Source organism: Anser anser (genome assembly GCF_964211835.1).
Source record: "Anser anser genome assembly, chromosome: 5".
In the NCBI taxonomy this organism is placed as follows: Eukaryota; Metazoa; Chordata; class Aves; order Anseriformes; family Anatidae; genus Anser; species Anser anser.
Window position 1 is genome coordinate 17,496,002 of NC_139725.1, and position 23,023 is coordinate 17,519,024.

The 23,023-nt window shown below is 41.7% G+C and overlaps 1 protein-coding gene and 1 long non-coding RNA gene across 3 annotated transcripts in view; one reads left to right on the top strand and one right to left on the bottom strand.

Annotated features, from left to right (window-relative positions):
- SLC1A2 (solute carrier family 1 member 2) overlaps positions 1-23,023 on the top strand; it is a 94,406-nt gene that overhangs the window by 23,837 nt on the left and 47,546 nt on the right. The window lies entirely within an intron of this gene.
- LOC310900422 overlaps positions 1-23,023 on the bottom strand; it is a 33,803-nt gene continuing 10,780 nt past the window's right edge. Inside the window, exon 2 of the long non-coding RNA XR_014585121.1 lies at positions 1-23,023. This exon is cut by the window's right edge and continues 10,088 nt beyond it. This is a non-coding gene — a long non-coding RNA (uncharacterized lncRNA).

Sequence of the window (23,023 nt, forward strand, 5' to 3'; positions counted from 1 at the left end):
TATAATGTTAGCAGGGGGATTATGCTTGGCAGATAGTTTAGCTATTCAGTAACCTTGGGTAGAATCATGAATCAGGAATATTCAAGGCAACTCCCTCTTCCTTGTGACTGAAAACGGAAGCATTACAAATCAGATGGGAAACAAAAGAAAAAAAAAAGGAAAAATAAAAAATAAAAAGCAGTAAACCTTGAGGAAAATCCTCGTGGCTAGGGAATAATACGTATTTTTTTGCTTGCTCTGTTGATTACCATTCATCCCCCAAGGGTGGGATGTAATAGACCTCCTGGAGGCTGGCTAATGCAACTGTGTGCTGTTGAATGGGAAAGGCCCAGGTCTCTGATGTGCTCAGTGTACTGATTTGGACACAGTCATCACTTCTTGACTGAGATAAAAATAGAGAATTACCACAAACCCCAGGAGTTCTGATTGTAGCAGAAGCAATGCTGCTTTTTGCTGTTTTCCACCCTTGCCTGACATCTGCATCTTTTCCTCCGTCCTGCAGGCAGCCTGGTCATCTCTGTGGTCAGTGGTGCTGGGCCCTGCCCCCTCTCGGCTGATTTCTCCTGCAGAGGTCTCAGGGCTGTTGGCCAGGGGATATAAGGTCTCAGATTCATGCCCGAAAAAGGGCAAAATGTTACAGCTGGAGCCTCATTTATAAGATTTATTCAAATATTTCTAGAGTCATTTGCTTGCATTTACAAGGCATTCCACTGCCCAGGAATTCAATAAACATCGCAAATGAATAGTACATCTAGGTGTCATTTCACCAAAAAACAGGTTTCTTGTGGTTTCTTGTGCTTGTATGCCTTCCTTCCCTCCCCAAAATGGAAAGGAAAGGAGCATTATCAAAGCTACGGGCAGAAGAGTTCAAGGCCGATGTTGCAATGCTTGCTCATAAGCAGTCCCTGCAAGGTTACTTGGAAGAATAAGAGTTATGTTCATACTGTCTGCAGAGCAGAGCACGTCAGGGAGCCAAAGCCAAGATTTTCTTTCTTGCTGAAGAAAATCAGACTGTGGTCTGGGCCTGAGTCTTGGTGACGTTGGGAGATGCCTATCGGAGCTCCCACATTTTCCAAGTGTCCATTGCTCCAGCACAGATTAGGAAAATGTGTTTGCTGCCCAGCCAGGGGTAATCCAATGTCTTGGCTGGCACTTCAGCACACAGCGAGTCTGCTATTTGTCCTCACAACTCTTCTGAGTGTGAAATGGCTTTCCCCATAGCCATGTAGCCGCTGTGGTGGTCTTTGGAGGAGGGATTTAGGCCTTTGGGACCTCCCTAACACTGGAGAAATCCCACCTTTTCATTGCACAACGGCCAGGAAGCCCTTAACTTTATGCCAGCTCCTCCACAGCACCTGCAATAACTGTATTACCGTATACAAGGGATGGGACACTCATTTTTGGGAGCTGGAAAGCCAAAAACCGAGAAGAGGCCTCTAAAACTGCACCATTCCATAAACTGACATATATTTTTCTCTCAGCACTATTTTTTTTCCCCAACAGCCTAGTTGGAGAGAAAAAGTAAGAAAATCTGAGTAAGCAAACGTGATGTATGTTTTTCCTGTCTCTGAGATGCAGTGAATAATTGCAGGCAGAGCAGATAAATCCGCGTGTTGCAGAGCCGCTAAAAATACTGTGGGAAGAAACAAGGGACAACTAAATGCTTGTGGCTCCCCCAGATTTCCAGGCTGCACTAGAGTCCTGGGGAAGCATTGCATGCTGTCTGGCTTTTTATGTGCCTCCCTTACCCTCTCCTAAGGTAGGAAGTAAAAGAGGATTAATTGAAAACGCAGTCGGTGTCTTCTTGCAGCTCACCACCAATCTAAGCTAAGATTTATCAAGAGATCAGCCTAGTCCATGGTGCAGCAAAGGTTAGTCAGGCTTTAAAATAAAACTCTTTGGAAAAAAAAGTTTGCTAAAAATAAACCACCATGCTTTTATCCATGAATAGGTACAAGGACTACAAATAGACACCAGGGCTTAAGACAACATGGAGTCACGGTGCGAGAAAGCATAAATACCAGCCCTGTTCTGGGATGTGTAAAATACGAATTTCTATACCTCTGCCCTAAATGGGGTGTGATGGTCCTTGGGGTTGCTGCAGGAAACAGGAATTCTAGGTTATTTTTAATGATTAAAGAGCATCATGTTATTAATCAAATGTGCACTTAGACATGTCAGCGGGAACCTTCCCACTAATGAACACCACTGACATAAAAATTCCTTGATATCTGGGAAGTGACAGGGAGCTTTACATCCCAGTCAGCCCTGACATCACTGCTGGAGATGTAGCTTGTCAGATGTGGTTCAAGGAGAGCAGTGTGACGCCCCAGCCCCGCACAAACTGTAAAGAACATGCACTGTCTGAGGCAGGCTGATAATTAGGAAGAGATTAAAGGCAATCAAGCAGCCAAAGCTCTTTGCTGTTTGTTTGTGTTAATGCTCATTCCATGTTAGTGAACACCAAAACACTGCTGTAAGACAGCCTTTAGAGTCTCAAAGGAAGTAATGCTGCAAGGGGCCTGGGAGGTTTTCCATCCTTCGTCTGAGATGGGTCAGTGGTTTGGGTCTCACTTCTGACAGGTCTTTGGTTAAACAACAGGCTCAGTGAAGGGCATCCCCCAGCCTCTGCTGCATGCTCGAGTGTCACTGTCTGCATCATTAGAAAAGTTTTTTTAGAGCCTTAGCCTTAGCCTCCTTGCTAAACCTTAAGATTTTTTCCTTCTATCCATTTCAGCCACAGATAAAAAAAAAAAAACAAGAAAAAAAAAAACCACACCAGTTCTTACAGAGCAGCCTGTTTCATAAGGGAAGACCTTTCTGATTACTGCTTGTTCTTATATCTTAATTTAAATAGCTAACGTTTTATGAGAAGAATTGCATTTAGTATATTAAAGCTTACAACAGATCCAGTCCTGTGCCAGGTTCCCACTGTGCAACCACAGAATAAGGTTCTTCTTTTGTTCTGACCAAAATAAAGCTATCAGCCACTTGCTTTTATAATGTGGTATTTTAATGATGGTTTGTTGTATTCAGCAAAACCTGTTTCCATTTTGTGAGCAGGGAAGATTCAGTGCATCTCTTACATATATACCTTGCAAAAAGAACCCTTGTTTTGTGAAAGCTCTACCTTTTTACCTGTTCAGGGAGCCTATTTTAACTCCTAGATCATAAAATGGAAGTGTATTTTTTTTTTTTTTAACTGAAAAATGTCAAGAAGACGTCTTTGGGGACTAACCTCATTTTTCTGTATTGTGGCGTTTATGTGTCCAGCACCTGGGGCCAAACATGGTGGTTGTCTGTCCTCAGCATATGCTCTCAGAATGGCAGGCTGGGCTTTCCCGTCGGATGTAGTAAAAGGGAGAGTGAAGAACTTTGCAAGGCGAAAGCAATCACAGTGGTCAGTGGGTCACGAAACATTCTGCGTGTGCACACGTGCACATGTGAGGGACTGGTATCATTAGGCCAGTGATGTCTATCTTATTTTTCAATATTTGTTTCCTTTCTAGAAAATTGTATTTTATTTGCTTTTCCATATATAATACCGGGTGCATTTTGGAAAGAGTCTTGAAGTGAAACCTGGTGATCCTCATTGTGAATAAGAGTGACAGTGTGTAGTTTGATACGAGCTTGTTGCAAATTTAGGTGGCATTTTTAATAATATGTTTTTCTAATAATGTGTTTCATTTTCATTATTCTGCTTAGCCACAAGTGGGGTTTAACTTACTAGGCTTCCTTAGCTTCCTCTGTTTTCTCTCTGTAAAGGCACCATTTGGGAAGTGTAATTATAAGAAAATAGGAGTTTAGTACATTGGATTAATGCACCCTGCTTTTTGATGAAATTTGTCCAAGAACCTGACAATAAAAACACCATGGTTTATTAAGTCAGGGGTGAAGTGTGAGAGGAAAATGTTTAGAAGATTTTCCACCGGCAGCTAAGTCAACTAATTGAGCAGACAGCAAAATGCTGCATTGTTGGTCAGTTCAGTTTTATGCTGTTTTAGCTCTCTTAAGCTGAGTGGTATAACAAAATAAAAATCCAGGAATAAAGCTTGTGGTGAGTCTGGACTAAGAGTGCTCCGGGACTTTGCCTTGATTTTCATTTGAGATGCCTTGCTACAATGCCCAGAGCAAGTCCCAGAGCAAGTCCCAGAGCAAGAACTGCACAATGTCAGCTTAAGAATCAGATGCAGCAAGGTCAGACTTCTCTAAGACTAGTGTGGTAAACCTGAGGGTCAGGTCATTTATGTACTTTTTATAAGGACTGTGTTCTAAAATGTTAGCGTATAGGTGATGGTTAGGTGCCTGTTCTGTGGAAAATGCCTTTGTATTATTACCACTGTAACAGTTCCTACATTTTCTGGTTTTTATTGTGGTAACAACAGTTCCTATGTTTTCTGGGTTTTATTGTGGTAACTGGAATCTAGCATCTTGAAACAGCAAATGCAGGATGGCTCATTACTAAGTGCAGTTAAGAAGAAATACATTAAGGTTTGCACTAGCTTTTCTTTATTAAGTCTAAGACTTTGCTTTGGGAGAAAGCACTTAGAGTAAGTTATGTGTACAAAGGCAACTCTGCGAAGTAATGGCACCTGCACACGCACACAGTAGTTTACCCAGCTGACCTTCCCATGGTGATGATCTGTAGGATAAGCAACAAATGCGAGTCCTAGTATTTACTTTGTAAAATAAATGCTACGTAGAAGTCAAATCCGGGGGCGTAGGTTGAGGCAGAAGGCCATAAAACAGGGAAAAATTGTCCTTCAGAAATTCTCAACAGTATGTAATGATGTTGTAGTATTTTTCATACAAGTCTTTACAGTCTGTTCTCCCTCTCAAGGCAAAAGGTGGGAGGCATGAAAGGATTTAGATAGAAGTTTGCAGAGACCACATCTGTGCTTGAAATGGGGAAGATGCACTACAGGCTGATCTGCTCCATAGGAGACTGGTGGGAGGTAGGGGAGCTTGAAAAAACATGCTGGGGTTTATTATACAGCTAGAATCATGAAGGGTTGCTCTGCAGTGACCTCAAATATGGCAGTGGACAGTGTTTGCCTTCACTGGAAAACAGTGTGCAGGTAGCTCTGTTCTGTGTGAGGGCTGCCGAAACAGGTGCCTGGTCTACTGCCGCCAGCCCAAGATCACGAGTAGGCCGCCGAGCCCTGAGGCTTCCTTCTAGGTTTCTGTTCTGAAGCAGCTGTGTATGACTTCCATGCTCAGGAGCCTGTCTGTGGGTACAAAGTGACAGAAGCCTTCGGACTTAGCCATGAGTTTGTTTCAGTGCTGGATAGGCCCGATTGAGTTACTGCATCAGGGCCTCCCTCATTCCCCGGGGAGCACGCTCTGCCTGTCTCCTCTCCTCGTTTCCCCAGTGCCCTTCAGGTGAGAAAGCTTCATCAAAGCTGTAGTAAAAGGGCAATAAAACCTCCGTGTTTCCGTAGTGGCCTGCAAACACACTTCTGCAGCCTAACAGCACAGCTGTGAGCAGCCTTACATTTGCTTTACTGGAGGGTAAGCTGAGGTGCAGGGAGGTCCAGCAGGTCACCAACGTAACAGTGAAACAACAGAGTCAAGGACAAGCATAAAGGAGCTATAACTCTGAATATGCAGTGGGCTAATTCATCATTAACTAGCTTATCTCCGCTTCAGTCAATAAAACTGAGGTGGCTTATTTCACAGTAAATATTCCCTTAGAAGTGCCGAGCTGTCCTAATAATTGTTATTCTAATTCATATCCTGATTCGAATTCGCAGCAGAAGAAAAACAGATTGAAAAAAGAACTGGAGTGTATATCTTTGTCTTTCAGCAGCTGTCTTGTCTCCTATGGATTCCTGCTATGAATTGCCCTCAGTTAGGCCTTTGAAAAGGTTGCCAAACTGTGATAAAGTTCCCACACATGTTTCTTGGTCTGTCTACCAAGTTTGCCACACAGCTTATTTCTGCTTGGTTGACACTTTTTCTTCCAATAACCTTAAAGGAAAAAGGATCTGATCATGAATGCAATTCATCTGTGTTTTCCAATAACAATTTTAGTTCTGCCTTTAATATATGTCAGTGTAGGACATAAAACATAGCTTTTTCTTGGACTTATTATTTTTATGTCTCTTTCCAACTGACAAGTATATATGTTTTTAATAATATGATTTTTCAGATTCACATTAACTTTTATTTTTTTTTAATGAAAAAGAAATAAACAAATGCAGACATCATTTTTTATTTGTCAAACTTAGACTGGGAAATCTAGACAGAAAGAACATATGAGCAAAAAGCTGTGATGAAAAACATTTCCAAAGGCAAATGTTGACCAACTATTTTGAATGTTGGTTGCTGCACGCTGCCTGTGTGGATCCAAGATCCTTTCAGTGTGTGCAGCCTGGCAGGGAGTCATGTGGGCACCTCCTCTTGTTCCATTCGCGAGAGTGTTCCCTGAAACAAGAGGACTGATTGTCCTTGTGGGTTTACTTCAGTGCACACCAATATTGTGTGCATTAAAAATAAGTCTGCTCTTTCATTTGGAGCTAAGTGATACACTCCCAAAAAGTCAGAGGGTGTTTTGCTTAAAGAAGTAATTAGATATTTGTTTGACAGTATTGTAAGGAACCTTTTTTTTTTTTTTCCCCCCAAGATATTGCACATCTATGCTCAGTATCCTCAAAAGGCACTTTTGTAGCCAATTATTTCCATGCTCCAGTAACACAAGTTTGGAGAAGGGAGTGCTCTTTGATGGCACTGCAGACCGTAATTGCAGAAGTAAACGTTTGAAGCTCCAGTGTGCAGTATATCAATACAGAATGATTTTTTTAATTACTTGAAAGTTTCATAACTGAGCTAGAAAAAAACAAACTAGGGGGTATAGTGGGACTCTTTGGAGGAGGTGTCACATGGAGGGAAGGAATGGATTAGCAGCAGCTGGCTTTAAATATCTTTGAGGTTGTGGGGAACAGCTTCATACTAGGCAAAAACATAATGAAGCCCATAACATGCGGAGGAGATGAAGAAATTGGATTTTTTTCCACTTATTCTTGGTTGTGTGTAAGGGAGTGCTAAGGCACAGATGTGCTTTGACTTCAATGGTTGCACAGTATTTAAGATGAGTCCGAGAAGTGAGGTGGAGGCTTCTCTGTATTGTGTGCCCTCAGCTTTGTGTTTTTCATTACATATGCCGGGATACTACAGTTGCCTTCCTCTGCATCTTACTGAGAGAGGATCCAACTGCCAAGTGTGACAAACGAGTGTGACAACACGAGATGTTTGGTGGGGCACTGCCAAGCCTCTGAGCAGTTTTGCTGCCATCTCTGTCATACTTCTATGTCCAGAGGGAGGGTGCATGCACTCCAGATGTGCTTGCACGTTATTTTTTTCCCCAGCAATATAAAAAATGAAATCTATTGCCAGCTGCATTGTTCTGCTTGAACAACTGAGGAGTGAATGTGCATAAAACCAGCAAGGTGTGAATGAGATTTTTATCTACAGAATCAGGAATGGGAGTGCTCCTTCTTCCTACTCAGGTAAATCCCTTTCCTGGCAGGCAGCTCAAGATTTCACACAGCAAGTAGCCCACATCTTCCTATCAGGTGGCTCTGAGGTCTGAGGACTTCCTCCGAAAATCACTAAAAGAAATAGGAATCCTCCATTAACTTTGGCATGGTTTAGCTCAAGTTCAAAAGCAGGGTCTTGGAAGAAGAGAGGAGATCAGGGCTCTGTCTCGACTTGTTTTACCTTCAGCAAATCATTCCTGCTGCAGCCCTGCGGCTCTAGGTGGTTTTGCTGCTCTGGTGAGCTGTGCTGGGGGGGGGAACAGCGCTGCTTTGCTCACACGTGTAGGATGCACGGTGTGCTCCCTCCTGCACCTCGTCATCTCTGATAGTTGGCACGGAATAATAGCAACCGTTGTTCAAGTCCCTTTCTGCTTCCTCTGCAGAGACTACTGCTTGCGAGGAGCTCACCCTGTGTGACTTGTATTTTATTTTTTAAAATATAACATCATATAACATAATTATTATGCAGCTGACTCAGAAGATGAACCAGCCTCTGACTGGGTCATGCAGCAACATGATGTGCCTTATATGGCAGGACCATAATGCTAGCCCAGAATGGCATAATTTGAGTCTGTTGTAGTAGTATTTTAAATGATACCAACTGGGTCAGGCCGAGTAACCAGACAAGCTCTTTCTCTAAAGCCTTTGGCATTATCATCTCAGACAAGCCCCTGAGATCATGACCCCAACTCTTGCGTACTTGACCTTGCACTAAGAAGCTGCACGTATCACATGGCCCGAACGCTTCAGCCCTTGAGCCTACCACTGCTGAGCTCCATCTGTGGTGGTTCGGTGTCCTTTGATGGAAGGTCCCCCAAGGTATTGCCTTGCTCCTTTGATACCTGAGCTGAAACTGCATTACAAGCATGGGCAGGAGTGTATAAAGCAGATCAGGGAGCAAAAGCATCCTGGTACAAACTGTTCACCTCGTCCTCACTTCGTCTTCTGAACAAGCCCATGGAAGACTGCAGTATGACAACCTTAGAGCTCACCAGGTCTGGATTAGGGCAGACTCAGACTTGCAATAGTTTGCATCAGCTCAGAGGTTTCACAGACCCTAGCAAATTCTTTGGAAACAGTAGTTGATTTTTCCCCGTGTTTGTTTTTCTCTTTGCTTGTTTTGAAGTGTGAATCAAGGTTGTGCCTATTTCTCCATCGGTAACCAATCAAAAGGGAAATCTACAAAAAACAGAGCAACAAAGCAGAGGGAATGACCACAGTGAGGGCATGTTATTTGCTGTCTGCCAGCCCTTATCCTGAGTGCCAGTCACAGACACACCTCCCGAGGCTGTATTAGAACATGATCTAAACCAAAGCCATTCAATCATAAATGACATTTTGTTCACTCTTCTAATTGCACAATAGCACAAGCTTTGTGCCCCTCAAAGACCTGAAGCTTGAATGTTCCCGTGGTAAAGTTTACTCTGTGGGAGTTTATTTCCTTGTAAATTAAAGTCAAGTGGGAGAAAGTGTCCTTCTTCAGGAACTCCAGACCTTTAAAAGTTAATAGATTGCATTAACATTTCCATCTTTCTGTTTTCCTTGTGTACGACATTTACATCAGAATATTATGTTGTGAAACTGGAGTTAGGATTTCACGTTCATGTGCATTTAAAAGAGAACAAAGGTGGCATTCATTCATGTTGTTCATGCTATTAGCTTTCTTACTTTCTTACTTCTTCAGTAAACTTTCATTTTGAGTCTTTATCCCACATTTCATACTACTGTCTGGTTGCAGGTTTCTTGGCATATATACGGCAAGTGCAGCTGTTCAGAAAACCAACTTCCCTTCCCCCCATTTTTATGAGTGGTTGCAGTAGGATAAAATGGTTCATTCAGGCTGTAGGGAGATTAAGGCTGAAAATCACCATCAGGAAGCAGGAAGAATGAAATACATGTGTGTGCACAGCGAGACTCTCTGGACAGCCCTTCTTCTAAAGGTTCTTCCTTCAGACCTGTATTAGTACTGCAGCCCTTGCTAGATGGACACACCACTTTTCCTGCTTTAAATACTACTCTGTACACTGAAAGTACTAACGTGAGTAGTCTGACAGGGTGTCAGTCATGGTTTCAGGATCAAGCCCTAGTAAGAATATAAGAAAATTTTAAAAGCCCCATTATGCCTGCTCCTAGGTGAATGGAAACACAACAGGAAAACAAACTTTGCACCTCTCTAGTGTAATGCAGGTGCAGTTCTTCTGAAAGGCCTTTCTCACCACTGCAGTGCCCTAAACATCTCTTCTTTTTGATGTATCAGGATGTCACCGTAAATTCTTTTCTAGCAAAGGGTCTTAGGAGTGAGCTGTCCTGCCCCGATGGCACCTCGTGCAGGGGCATCACGGTGATGTGAAAAGGCTGCTTATTCATTAGGTGAAATGGCAGCAGGCAAGAAACGTCAGGTTATGAATTCTCTTCCCATGGCATATCTGTAAGACACTTTATCTCACTGAGCTGGAGTCATTGTATGACTGTGCAACATGTGCTAATGCCCCAGGCAATGGATAAGTGAGAGATGCAGGGGCAGATGATGTTCTGGCCAAATTCCCCTTTCAGCTCTGTGCTATGATCTGTTTTCACAAAACTATTCATACTACGTAGAGAAAAAAACATATGAAATGTGAATGTTTTTATTGTAAAGGCTCCTCTTTGGAAGTTTTTACCTCTTGTACATTAAAGGGAAACAATAGAAGCATTTCATATTAAAAAAAAAAAAAAGAAAAAGGCACAACAAAACCACATCCTGTGGGTTGGGCTGCTGGATGGGAGGAGAGAGACAAATCAAACAGTGAATAGAAAGATTGATCTCTGTTTTCTACTTAGTCTAATTGTTTATATTATTTTTAATTGCTTATTGATTTCACTTTTGAGGCAAAAGGCTTTCCTAGATTTCATTTTCTATCATATCTATGTATTTTAGTAAGAATGTGCAGAATCAATAGCTGCAAGTTTTTTCTTTTTTCTTTTTTTTTATTTTTCCTTTCTATAATAGGGAGATCCACATTTTGACCTTCATCGTAATTCACATGACCCCTAGTCAGGGATCCCAAGAGTAGAAATTATAAATCTACTGCTAATTAAACTTCTCACTGAGGCTATCTGCTGAGGAGCGGTGTTACGAAGGAGACGAGCATGCCTCTTGGCAAGTTGTGATAACGTTTGTTTTGTTTTTGCATGTTTGCATTTGGTAGATTTCCTGGGATTTTTCTTGCTTACATATTATATGCAGAGAACACATGAAAGGCACATGTATATTGCTCCATTTGTGTCGGACAAGTGATGTGGTTATGACTCAAAAAGAAAAGCATAACATTGCATCAGAAATGTTGTAAGTCACAACTGCACTAAAACATAGGTTTTCCAGAATTCTAGGATTAATTTGTATTGTCACAGAGACATGGCCCAGGGGTGAAGAATGTTTCAGAAAAGGGGGGTAATTTTGTGAATGTGGTTTTATAGCAGATGTTTGAACTGCCTGGAGAGTTTGTGTGAGGAAGGAATTTGCAGACAGAGATCTTGAGGCGTGCTTTCTTTTCCTCCTATGGAAATCGAATCACTGCAGTGTAACCTCAGATCAGAACTACCGTGGCTGAACTATCAAACTGTCACAACGTGGAATGCTGTTGTCTTGCCACAGTTGTAATGTGGGTACCCAGATGGTTTCCCCTTCTAAACAGGCTGGGCTAAAGGTCAGATTATGTCTCGTGATAGGAAGAGTGAATCATGTTAATGTCCGTTTCCCAGATAAAATTATATGGACCTGAGGTAGCTAGAGACCTTCATTTCAGCATATCTAAACTGGAATACTTTGTCTGGGGATTTGTTCTGAACTTTCTTTTCCTGGATTCTTCTCAAACCCTGAATTTTGACTAGGCCCTGAATCAGAAATAAATAGGAATAAACAGGCAAACTGGGAGACATGGTCAAGTCCCATGTAATAAATTCTTTTACCCTCTGGGAAAGACATTATTGCTAAGCTTTATACACTTATTTTGGTCATTATACATTATATATTTACACTATGTATACATATATATTTACACTATTTTGGTCATTCATAGAGCCAGGTCTTACCTTCCCATACATATCTATGCAATCAACAGAAAGAAGTAATCTCTTCTGCTACAGAAGTGACAGCAAGGAGAAAAAAAAAAATCAAGGTGATTCCACAGGGGACCGAAGCCTTAAGAATTCATATAAACTGTATGCCTCTGTCAGTGTGTGAGAGGTGGTGGCTGAGAAAAGAAACAAAACCTAAGGAGATTAAAGGGGCAGGCAAGTGAGAGACAAAAAGGAGATGTACTGACCTTGTTTAACTCAGGAAAGCTAATTAATAAAGAGGAAAAGCATTGGGATTCAGTCTGAATGTGAGCTTTCTTTTACGTGATGCTCATTAACAATCTGTGAGATTACTGGATGGAATATTAGTCTGAAGAGTTATTATTTCTGGTAGAAGTAAGTGGGTCTAGACTGTGACATGTCAGTCCAGTGACTTTGTAGAAAGCCTGTGAGTAAATGTGTTCTTTTCTAAGCAAGAAACCTGCTGACTGGCGGGCACGGAGGATCACCTTTTATATTCCAAAGTAAGGGCAAAGGGAGTTGAAATGTGATCTTTGACAAGCACATGAATGAGGTGAGGGAGTTCCCCTATTAATTCAACAGTGTCCACCTCACATGGTTGTAATGACAATAGCTCTCCGTTCTGTTCAATACGGAACTGCAAATAAGGAGAGAGAAAATGACAGCAGATGTTATAAGGGATATTGTAATGGACTGTAGAGACGGTGAGGTTATGCACAAGGCAGTTATTGTGTTCACTTTGCTGTTGTAATTTTCCATCTTCAGGGCAGTGATCCTAATATAGTACCAGCAGAGAGGGCTAACAGAAAGTGTTAGTGAGATAGTCAATACGTAGAAGAATGGATGATAATGGCCTAATTTCTATGGGTGATATATGTTCTAAAGAATAGGCTTTTAGTCTAAAAGATACTTGAAGCACTGTGTTAAGCACGATCTGCGGTGGCTCTTTGGTTACCTTGTGCTTAGATGAAGAACTTTGGTTTCCAACGCCTTTCCTCGTCAAATGATGTACACGCCAGTGAAAACAGCTTGTAACAAGACTTGCTGCTTGTCTCTGGAAACTACCTAGAGAACATGCTCAGTCCACAGTGCACATAGGTGTGGAAAACATAGAAATGTGTTGGGTTAATGTTGAAGACAAGCATGTGCTGGACATAAAATTTTCCTATGCAAACATCAGCCTCTTCTATCTCACAGTTGTTTTTTCTCATTTATACTGTTGATAAGCTCAGTTCACTGGTACAGTTGCTCACAATATTAGTGTACTATGGCCAATAACGCACTAACCAAAAGGGTCTCTCTGTAGTCATCTTTCTTTCTTTTTTCTTTTTTCTTTTTTCTTTTTTCTTTTTTCTTTTTTCTTTTTTCTTTTTTCTTTTTTCTTTTTTCTTTTTTCTTTTTTCTTTTTTCTTTTTTCTTTTTTCTTTTTTCTTTTTTCTTTTTTCTTTTTTCTTTTTTCTTTTTTCTTTTTTCTTTTTTCTTTTTTCTTTTTTCTTTTTTCTTTTTCTTTTTTCTTTTTTCTTTTTCTTTTTTTCTCACCAGCTAGGATGGATGGTTCCTATTGCATATGAAATCCTCCATCTTTGTTACCATTCAAGAATCCTTTGGGTTTTCACTGAAGAGCATTCTGGCTCATCACAAGATTACATGTAGCTATATCACCCATAACAGGAAGGAAAGAAAGGATTTAGGAAGTGACCAAAGACAGTTTCAATGGTGCTTAATACTAAGGAGATTTTCTGAGGCTAGAGTACTTAAAATTGCATTCAGAGCACAGTCTGATTCCACAAAATACTGGAATTTGGCTAAACTCTTTTGGTTTGTAATGGACCCTGTATTGCATAAATGCACACCTGGGAAGAAGTCCAGGTAGCCTTCAGGATGTAAGTTCTTTGTGGTCTGTCCAAGCCCACTTTGCTCAGAACAACAGCACCTGAGTCAAGCAGACCAGGTCTTGCTGACTGCAGTGGCTGTTGGCAAAGCCATCCAATACTGAAATCTGGACTCCTGCATCATAACAAAAGTGATCTAGGACAGGGAAATAGAGAGAGAAAGAGAAACAGCATTGCAAAATTTTTTTTGTCAGGAAGATAGGAGGTGCAAGACCTCAACAGTCAAGTGTAAGAATTACTGTTAAAACTTTTACACTTTGATAAGGTCTTTCTATAATAATATTCTGGTTCTTCTGGCATTTAACAGGTCTTGATACAGCAGGTATCAGAAGCAGATTCTGGGCTCTACTTCTTGCCCAAACTTTTGCAAAGATTTTAATGGTAATCGGTGTAAAAGCAAACAAAAAATAAAACAAAACAAGAAACAACTTCCACCACAAAACAGAAAAAAACCTGCATGGCATACAAACTTTCCCATCTCTCTGTGCAAAAATCCCAAGCCTTTTCTTGGAGAAGAATGCATGTGAACACTGAAACTCTGTTTTGGAGACCTATATCCAGAAGTCTTTGGGGAATGTACCACGTTTGCCTGTCTGTGCGTGTGCTTTCTTGGGCCACAAAGAGTTGTGACATGGATAGATAGAGATGGTACTGAAAGCTGTGACCTGCCTGTCTGTGGCTTTGCTTGTCATTCCTCCTCAAGGCAGAACCTGTTGGCATCAAGGATAACCACTGACTGCTTCGGAGGAGGGTTTGTAGTCTTTAGGTAATGCTCTAATGCATCAGATCTAGTGCGATGGGATGTTCTTAGAGTACACAGGGGCTGCTTGACATACTCAGGGAATGCACGGTGGAAACAAAATGGCGTCATTAGGGTACAGTTGTGGAGAATTGTGAACCCAGGAATGGTTTGCACCCACCTCACTCTAATATAAATGGCAACAGAAATTGGCAAGGTTATGAATGATCCTACTGTGTCTGTCAGGATTTCCTTCCAGAATGTTGCTGGCTTACATATGGGGGACACTAGAATACAGCAAAATCTTGCCTGTATGTATCGTGTGCTAAATTAGGCGTGTTTTCACTTTTACTCCATCCTCTGCTGAAAGCAGAGAAAGTGGCACTGTACTTGTATGCATGCACATCCTGCACTGAAGTTCCTTAAACTGCTTAAGTGCTTTTGTTGTGTGAAAGCCAGAACTGCCAACAGGATCTGAGAACAGAGAGGAGGGCAGGGGCAAAGAAGTCATAGAAAGATTATTTCCTCCAAGGCCTGAGAAAATCCTGTGTAGGCCTCAGCTGTACTCCTAGAGAAGAAGCCCGAGCATGGCTTCATGCAGACTTCAGTAATCCTGGAACAGTGAATGGTAAAATATTCCCTTTGCTCATAGTTCTGAGAAAAGAGTAGAAGGAAAATTTTGTAGCCTACAACCCCTCTAATTTTAGGAAGCCTATTTTTTGCTGTACCTGCATAAATCCCTGTTGGATGTCAGCCCACAGAAGGAGTGGTTCTGGGAAAGGTGTAAGAGACCCTCTGTGGGGTGGTTTTGGAGTACTCTGAGAACATTTTTCCATCCTTACTCCTGGTGAAGAGTAATTGGTCTATGTCTTTAAGTTGTAAACTTGTCCTTTATCAGTTTGTATCCTGTCAGGAATAACCAGAGGGAAGGATGAGGGAAGGATCCACTAATATAATGCATGGTTTCCAGTAATGATGGCACAGCGTTAGCTAGCAGAAGATGGGCTGAGCAGACTGTGTCCACTTTGAGAGCAATTTTAGCAACAGACAAGTGAGATACATGTGTCTCAGCAGCCCTAAGGGCTATAAGGTCTTCAGAATATTTCACATGTGCCTAATGGGTGAGTGATGGATATCAACCATGTTGTTTCACCCTTTAAAACTATGGTAACATTCTGTTGAATTCTCCCAACCTTCCCCTTCTTCTAGGCCAGATGCAGATAAACCCTGACTGAATGTAAAAACAAGCCTGGGCTTAGCATGTATCTGCACTAGAAAAATACCGTGTTAACAAAGCAGACCAACTTCCCTTTTAATGAGTTTAAAAGTAGATTGGCTGCTAGTGCAGGTGTGCATTTCATCATCCCAGACAATCTGTACCACACTTCCTGCAAGTGCGGTAACAAGCCAGATTGTTTTCAACCCAAGTGATGTGTAAGAGGAGGAAGAGCAGTTAGAATTATGTTTTTTCTTCTTTGTATAGACAATACAGGAAACCATGTAACAGGCTCTGGCATGAGCCGTTAGAGTTATTATCTTATGCAGAGACTTGCAGGAGGTGATGTAACTCGGGCTCCAAGTTCTGCTTGGTACAGATAAGGCCAAAATCAGCAAGGGCAGAAAAATTCCTACCTGCATTCTGCCTGGCTTTGGGATGCACGAGCTAACAGGGAATGCAGGAGCTCAGACTGTTCTGGGGTTTAGGTAGAAGGAAACTGGGGGATGTTTGCTGAACCTGCCTAGTCTGAAGCAGCTCCCTCAAGGATTGCCAAGAGATTCCTGTTGCTATCAAGTCTATCTTCTGGAACCTGGAAATGAGAAAAGTACTCAAACACAAAGAAGAATGACCGAGTGGGAAGGTCCTTCTTGGAGCAGGGCTAGAGCTTTGTTTTTCCAGAGAAGTTCAAAACCAGGTTTGGGCTGCACAGTGTTGTAGTGTCTCACTGGAATATGAGCCAGTGAGTCCAAATTTATTCACTAGTGAACTTTTGGTGCAACATGGTGGCGAGCAAGATGCAAGTGTTTGCTTACAGAGACAGAGGGGTTAATCATGGAGACTAATTCAGGAATATTTTTTATACTTCTCTGAGTAGATTTTGGCTTAGAACTTATTCACAAGCGGTTGCATATATTTGAATGTGTGTAGCATGGCCAGACCAAAAACAGGAGGCCACGTTGCCTTAAGGAAACCTCCGAGCAGTCTCCTGGCAGAATGAAGCATGGTCGGTCCTCATCTGGTGCAGGGCTTATATGGGCCCCCAATATATCACTTCACACCCTGGAGAAACCCAAGTAGCCCTCAGTCTGCACCCAGAGGGAGATGTGGGAGAGCCTGGGGAAGCACCGGGGCTACGTCAGTGGTGAGGAGGAGGCCGAGGTATGGCAGTGATCGTGGTTAATGGGGTGGGTTGTTGGCAGCCATCCTGTGGCCTTTGACTTTTCCATCCTTAGCACTATGCTATTCTTGTATAGCAGATAGTCATGCTCCATGCTTCTAGAGATGAATATCCAAAAGAAGGAGTAGCTGAGAAACACTTTATTAGACAAAGCTATATATTTAAAATACAAAGTCCCTATATTGCCATTGAAAGATGGTATTTCATACACAAATGTAAGGACCTGTTTTGTAACTTTAACCTATGGTCATATATTTTCCCACTTGTTTTGACTGACATATGTGTGTTCACCCTTGCTGTTCACATTTTCTGTTTATTTTTAAGCATGAGTGAAGAGCGATTGTATTTCCTTGTCTAACACCTATGCTTCCTGTTATAAATAATCACCTGCAAAGCACCTGTGAGTCATTATTTGTGCTACTAATAAATTTGCAAACAAGGCAGTATTGAAACACATGGAAAATGTTAAGATGTATAAAAATCTATTGTGTTAGTCTTTGCCATAAAAGTGGTCAAATTACTAAAACCAACAGCCAGGGGCAAAAATGCAGAGGCCATTAATTTCGTCCTCCTTAGTTGCAATCCTCCTGCACCACCTGGTTTGAGAAACCAAAGCTAGCTGCTGCTAGGCAGCTCGTACTCGAACGACACCAGCAAGCACGCGGTGCTCTGCAGGTCTGGGTCAGCACACACACCACTGCCTGGCAGCAAAAGGGGGTGTTGAGGAGGTTGTGAAGGGCATATCTTCACAAGAAACCATGTTTCCTACCTCTAGAAGTGGACACATCACTGACCATTTGGAATCAGTCTTCTTGCCTCTGAAACACAACCTTTGTGCTGTTCGGTTTACGAGCAAGAGTCATTTCCTCCTGCTCAGCTGAAAATACCTTTTTTCTTTAGATATTCTGATTTTCAGTTGCTGGAGAGTTTCAAACAGAATAAGGAAGAAGGAGGCAGAATTGGAATAAATCCAAGCTTGAAATAAAGGGAATTGTGTTGTAAAATGATTTAATTATCACCTGAGAATTAAAGCCCAGAACTCAAAAAAATAGAAGTCCTGAGAATTCCCAAATTTATGTTTGTCTGATCCAAAACTCAAGCTCCCTGCCATCCTTAGTAACCTAATTTCAGTTTAGCCCAGTTTTATTGCTGACATAATACACTAGTGTGTAAGATACTCACTTTAAAAGAAATGCACCAAAGATATGGCCATTCATCTCCAGCAGATTTCTGCTGCATAGCAAGAGGCAGAAGAGATTTTTCTCTTTGTAGATGATGCTATGATTACCAGGCAAAACCTTGCTGGAGAATGTCAGAAATAACACTTCATTCCATGCCAGGAGACCAGAAGACAGTGTGACCATTTGTAGCTTTGTACTTAGTGCAGCTGACAAAGAGAGCTCAGGGCAATCAATTTGAATGAACTGTACTTTTGCCCCTTAAAAGGTCAAGTGAATCCGTCAAGAAATATGATAAATGCAATAATTACTGTAAGAGGATTGATGCATTGATTCTGGCATGAAATTTCCCACTTGTCAGTCTCATGCACTCCTAGAAAGTGACTTTCACCTAAGAGCTGGGAAAGCAGCTTGTGTGTACAGCGTGGCGCGGCAGAGCTGTGCTGCTGGCAAGTGGCGGGGCAGCGAGGAGTGGGGCATGGGGAGAGGACTGGAGACAGGAGAAGGCGAGGAGAGGGAGAGAAATTGGTCAGAGGAAATGCTGAGGGTGTTTTTGGTAATTCTGCTGAGGCAAACTGTGATTTTGACGAAGCTGCTGCTTTCCACCAGCTGAAGGAGCTTGCTCATCATGCTTGGTGTTGGCCAGAGAGCTCTTGTAAATTTCCTCAGGGACACTTGTGTATTTTGAAACACACCGTGACCGGTGTCATATGCACAGTACAGTGACTGAAAGGCATGTGACTGCAGGAGACAATTGCTTGGGTAATGACCTTCTGTCCTCTGGCAGGGAGATGTGGTGACATTTAGAGTGTGCTGACAGCATAAGGGAGCATTAAGAGCAGAAGGACCCGAGTTCAGTATTTTAAGAATGACAGCACCAGAAAAGATTGACTTGTTGAACTGTGTTATGATAAATACAGCGATGAAAAGCTATAGTTTTAAGTAATCAGAAAGTAGCAAGGTTAGTGTGTGAGATGAACTAGGCAGGAAGAGTGGGAAGAAGTGAGCAAAATACATGGTAAATGCAAGTCAGGGACTTCATGATGCCTGAGGGAAGACACACAAATGCATGAGCACATTTTTTTCATTTCTATTGCTTTTAAAGAATTTCACTGGTATAGACTTTTGCTCTTTGATTGGTTTCACGTGTTAATTAATCAGGCAGAAAAGTACCGGAGATTAAACTGACTCATTGGTACTGCAGGACACATGGGAAGGGCAGGAGAGGTTTAAGGAGCATTTGACGAGAATGATTCCTCGGTTAGGTTTGTTAAGCAGAAAAGCGTCATATTCCCCACTTCAGTCTGTACACTAAATGCTTAGCTGATGATAAGCAATTAAACTAGCACATGCTGTGCTGTTTATGGTGACACAGAGCTAAGTTATGTGCTATATGGATTTTTAATACAGATTTCTTCATTTCTTTGAAGTGCTGTAGGGTGCCATAAAACTCAGCATCATAACTGCAATATATGAAGTCGTTGATCTGAAGATATTTACAAACTCAGCCTACCCTGAGCATTATCTTGCCCTAGAATCGGGCACAACCACAGCAAAACCTAGTACATCGTGTTTTCTATGTGTCTACCATGGCTATTTCCCTACTTCATAGCTTTTGACAGAATAATCTTTGTTGATGGGGAAAGAACTGTAAATGTAAATGATGGAAGTGTCTGCTGGCTGTCACCGAGGACACTTGTGCTGTGCTGTCCTGGCAGCCCAAGCTTGGGTTGGAGTGCCCGGGTTCAGAAGCTGTGTGCCAAGTTGGAGCTCCACAAACAGCACTGCTGTAGCAATGAGTTATTGGCTGAAGGGCTGTGAAAGTGTTCAGGCAACAAAACGAAAATGCAATAAATAAAAGCAATGTAAGCTAAAGCCTATGTAGTCCTAAAAGTCAGAACTGTCTAGGTAGTCTGCATATAATGGAAAAAATCATCAGGATCTTTTAAAGTACTATTGAATTCAAAGTCCCTAAATATCTAGAAGCCTAATATTTAGTCATAAAAAAAAAGAAAAAAAAAAGATAGCATGAGTACAGTAAAAAATCTGTTTCCCACAATCATAATTTAGACAGTGGTTGCTTTCAGTTTGCAATTCTGTTGTAAACCTTTTGTCAGAAAAAATAGCCTAGTAAATTCTAGGGTTATATTTTCCTGTGGTTCACTGGTTAGGGCCCAGTTCAGTCTCCCAGATAAACACATACTTCACTTTGAGGACTTGTGTAAGAGCTGCTGAGTTAACACATAGTTGTGTCCCAGGAGATCACTATTCGCTAAAGCAAAAGACCAGAAGATTGTGGTTGGTTGTGGCATGTCCTGTGAGTGAGCCTCCAGTTCTGCACAATTCTTCTGACATTGGCCCAGGAGCAGGCCAGTCATTACACTGAGGGATTTAATGCTTCACACGGTTTTACTAGCCCTTTTCAAACCCGCTTAAGGATATCCATTGTTTTGATGGTTAGTGATGTGGGCAGTTTTCATTTCTTGGCAATAATTTCCTCTAAAAGTGAATGATTTTCCACAGCTCCAGCTTTAGGTAAATGTTCAAGTGGCTTTAGCTGAAACCTCAGTAAAACTGAATAAAAGCCTTAGGGTTTAGATTTGGCTTTTTATTCCTTGGACTACAACGCTCTGCAATACGTCACCATTTCATTGGAGATGATGTTTACATAATATGCTTTGGAATTTGCTATGGAAAACATATAGCCGTAGTAAATGTGGTGGGGGTTAAGATCATTCTGTAATTTATGATTTGAGGCGTAGCCTGAGCATAATTCAAGCTAAAACTCTGTTCAAGCTTTCCACGTGTGCAGCATGTTCTGCAGAGGTTCCCAGTCCCATCTCAGGCTTGGTCTCTTCTTAAGCAATCTGGTTTACAAGTCTCACAAGGAAGAAAGGGGAAAAATGCTCGTGGTGTGTGCTTGGACTTTCCTTTTCTAACTTTGTACTGAAGGAGTCTTATAGCTTATGTGGAGATAACACTTGAAATCCACACCCGCAGACTGATCAATACCAGAACAATACTTTGGAAATGCTGTGCTGCACGCTTGTCTTGCTTTCACATCCTGGGTATGCAGAGCTCATCACTGTCAGGGATCTGAATCTCTGGGCCCTCTAATTTGACCTGCTTCAGCCTTCGTATTAAAAGCCACTAGGGTGAGGACTGCAGAATAATTGGTAAATCAACCTTTCTATATTTCTCCTAAGAACTTGGAAAAAATTCAAGTTTGGTCATGGAAGCTGGCCAAGATCAGGAAATCCATCCTGGTTTTCACAGAAGCTATTCTGTCCCCATGCAGTGACAGTATTTGTATCCTGCAGAAAGCTGCCTGCTGCAGCTCAGAGTAATGCATTGTGCTGTTGAGCCTCAGAACTTTTATACACAAAGATTCGCCTTCAGCACACCTGTAGTGGCTGTCCTGCTCCATCCCAAAGAGGGGCATCTCCCTGGGAAGGTGCTGCTAGGCTCAGCTGAAGTTCAGCCGAGGCTACCCACAGTGCTATACTACAGTCCAATAGACAACAGCAAATAAACAGCAAAAATAAAATGCTCCAGAAAATGTCTTGTTAGGATAGCGACTTAGCGAATGCCAAGAAAATTCCTATTCTTGCCAGAACTGAAATTCTGTCAATTCTTTTGCATCTGTAAAATGAGTGTACTAAGACCCCAGGGAGACAGAGGCAGTCCAATCTTGCATACTGCCCCTGGCCTGGATCCTTTGGCAGAGAGCCACGTGCCCTGAGGGCGTCACATGTATAATATATAAGAGAGCACAGCCCAGTGATCCATGTTCAGGTCCATAATCCTAAATGCACGCTTCTTTGTGAAAGCTATTTTGTATTCATGAGCTCCCATCTTAAATACAGTTGTTTTTCTGGGTGCAACCTGCAGTTTCCTGGCAGACGTGCTGATGAGGAGGGAACAATATAATCAGATCACCTGAACAACCAGTTCAGCTGTCCATTCCATTTCATACAGCTTCTTCGATGTGAATAGGAAACTTTCGTCGCCTTTCCCCAACCTGTAGTTGCAGTGCATTTGCTGCTGTTTTCGTGAGTTTCACAGGTACAGTATGAGAAGAAGGCTCCAAACCCTAATTTAATTATGAAGGCACATGAGACAACAAATAAGATGCTTTGCACTGGGTGAAAATTATTGCTGCATTTCAGGGTTTACTCAGTCGAAAGCCTTCTTGGTTCCAGCAGATGGCATGCACTCATCAAAGCTTGCTGTGTGCGATCATAAATACTGCTCCAAGCAACAGCTGTCAAAAAGGATAATACAGCTCATGCTGAGCTTCAGGAGCTAAAATAATTTGTCACGAGAGATTCTATTATGCTACACTTCATTTCTATAATCTCTTTAACATACTACAGGAAGTTAGTGTGTCTTCAAAACTAAGTTTCTTTGCTTTTTCGGGGCTCAGCCCAACTACGTTTTGTTGAGACCGTTCTCAGTAAAGAACATGAGCAGACTTTGGCCAAAGTAATTTTACCAGAGCAATAGCTATGATTAAAGCAATCTGAATATCTGGCTATAATAAAAGTGTATTGGCATTAAAGAAAAGCAGGGACTCTGGAAAAATAATTACAAAATGAGTAACAGAAAAGAATGACTAGAAGTTTCTTGAACAGGATGTGTTTTAAGCTAGAATATGCCATATGGTGAGGGAAAAAGCTTGAAGTGTCTTTTGTTTAACTTTTTTCTGCTTGTGAAATAAATAAATACATTGCACTGGTGAACAAATATAATCCTATTCTAACAGACCTCCATACTTGAATAGAGGTTTCTGGAACTCAGAGATTGCAGTAGCAAATTAGTTTATAGTTGTTTAAAATATCCTTTAAGAGAGATTTTGGAAAGAGCAGAGAACCACCATTATTTACAGTCAAAGCAGCATTAACATCTGTTAGGGTACGTAGGAGCAAACGGGGACTTTGAATTTCCGTACACTAATCCAAGCTCTGACATTTTCTGCATAGACATTCGACTGTTTTCGTGTAGTCTTCTTAGTAGTTGTTCTTTGTGCAAACAGTTTCTGACTGTCTCCACAATGCTTTCTGGAAGAGAGATTTCCCACACAGGAAGCACTGAGAAATGTTTTAGAACAGAATTAGTGCTGGACTCAATGTTATGTGCTGGCTCATTGACAAAAATCCCATGGAAGAGAATGCGTTTTTTAGTGAATTGGCTTCTTTTTATT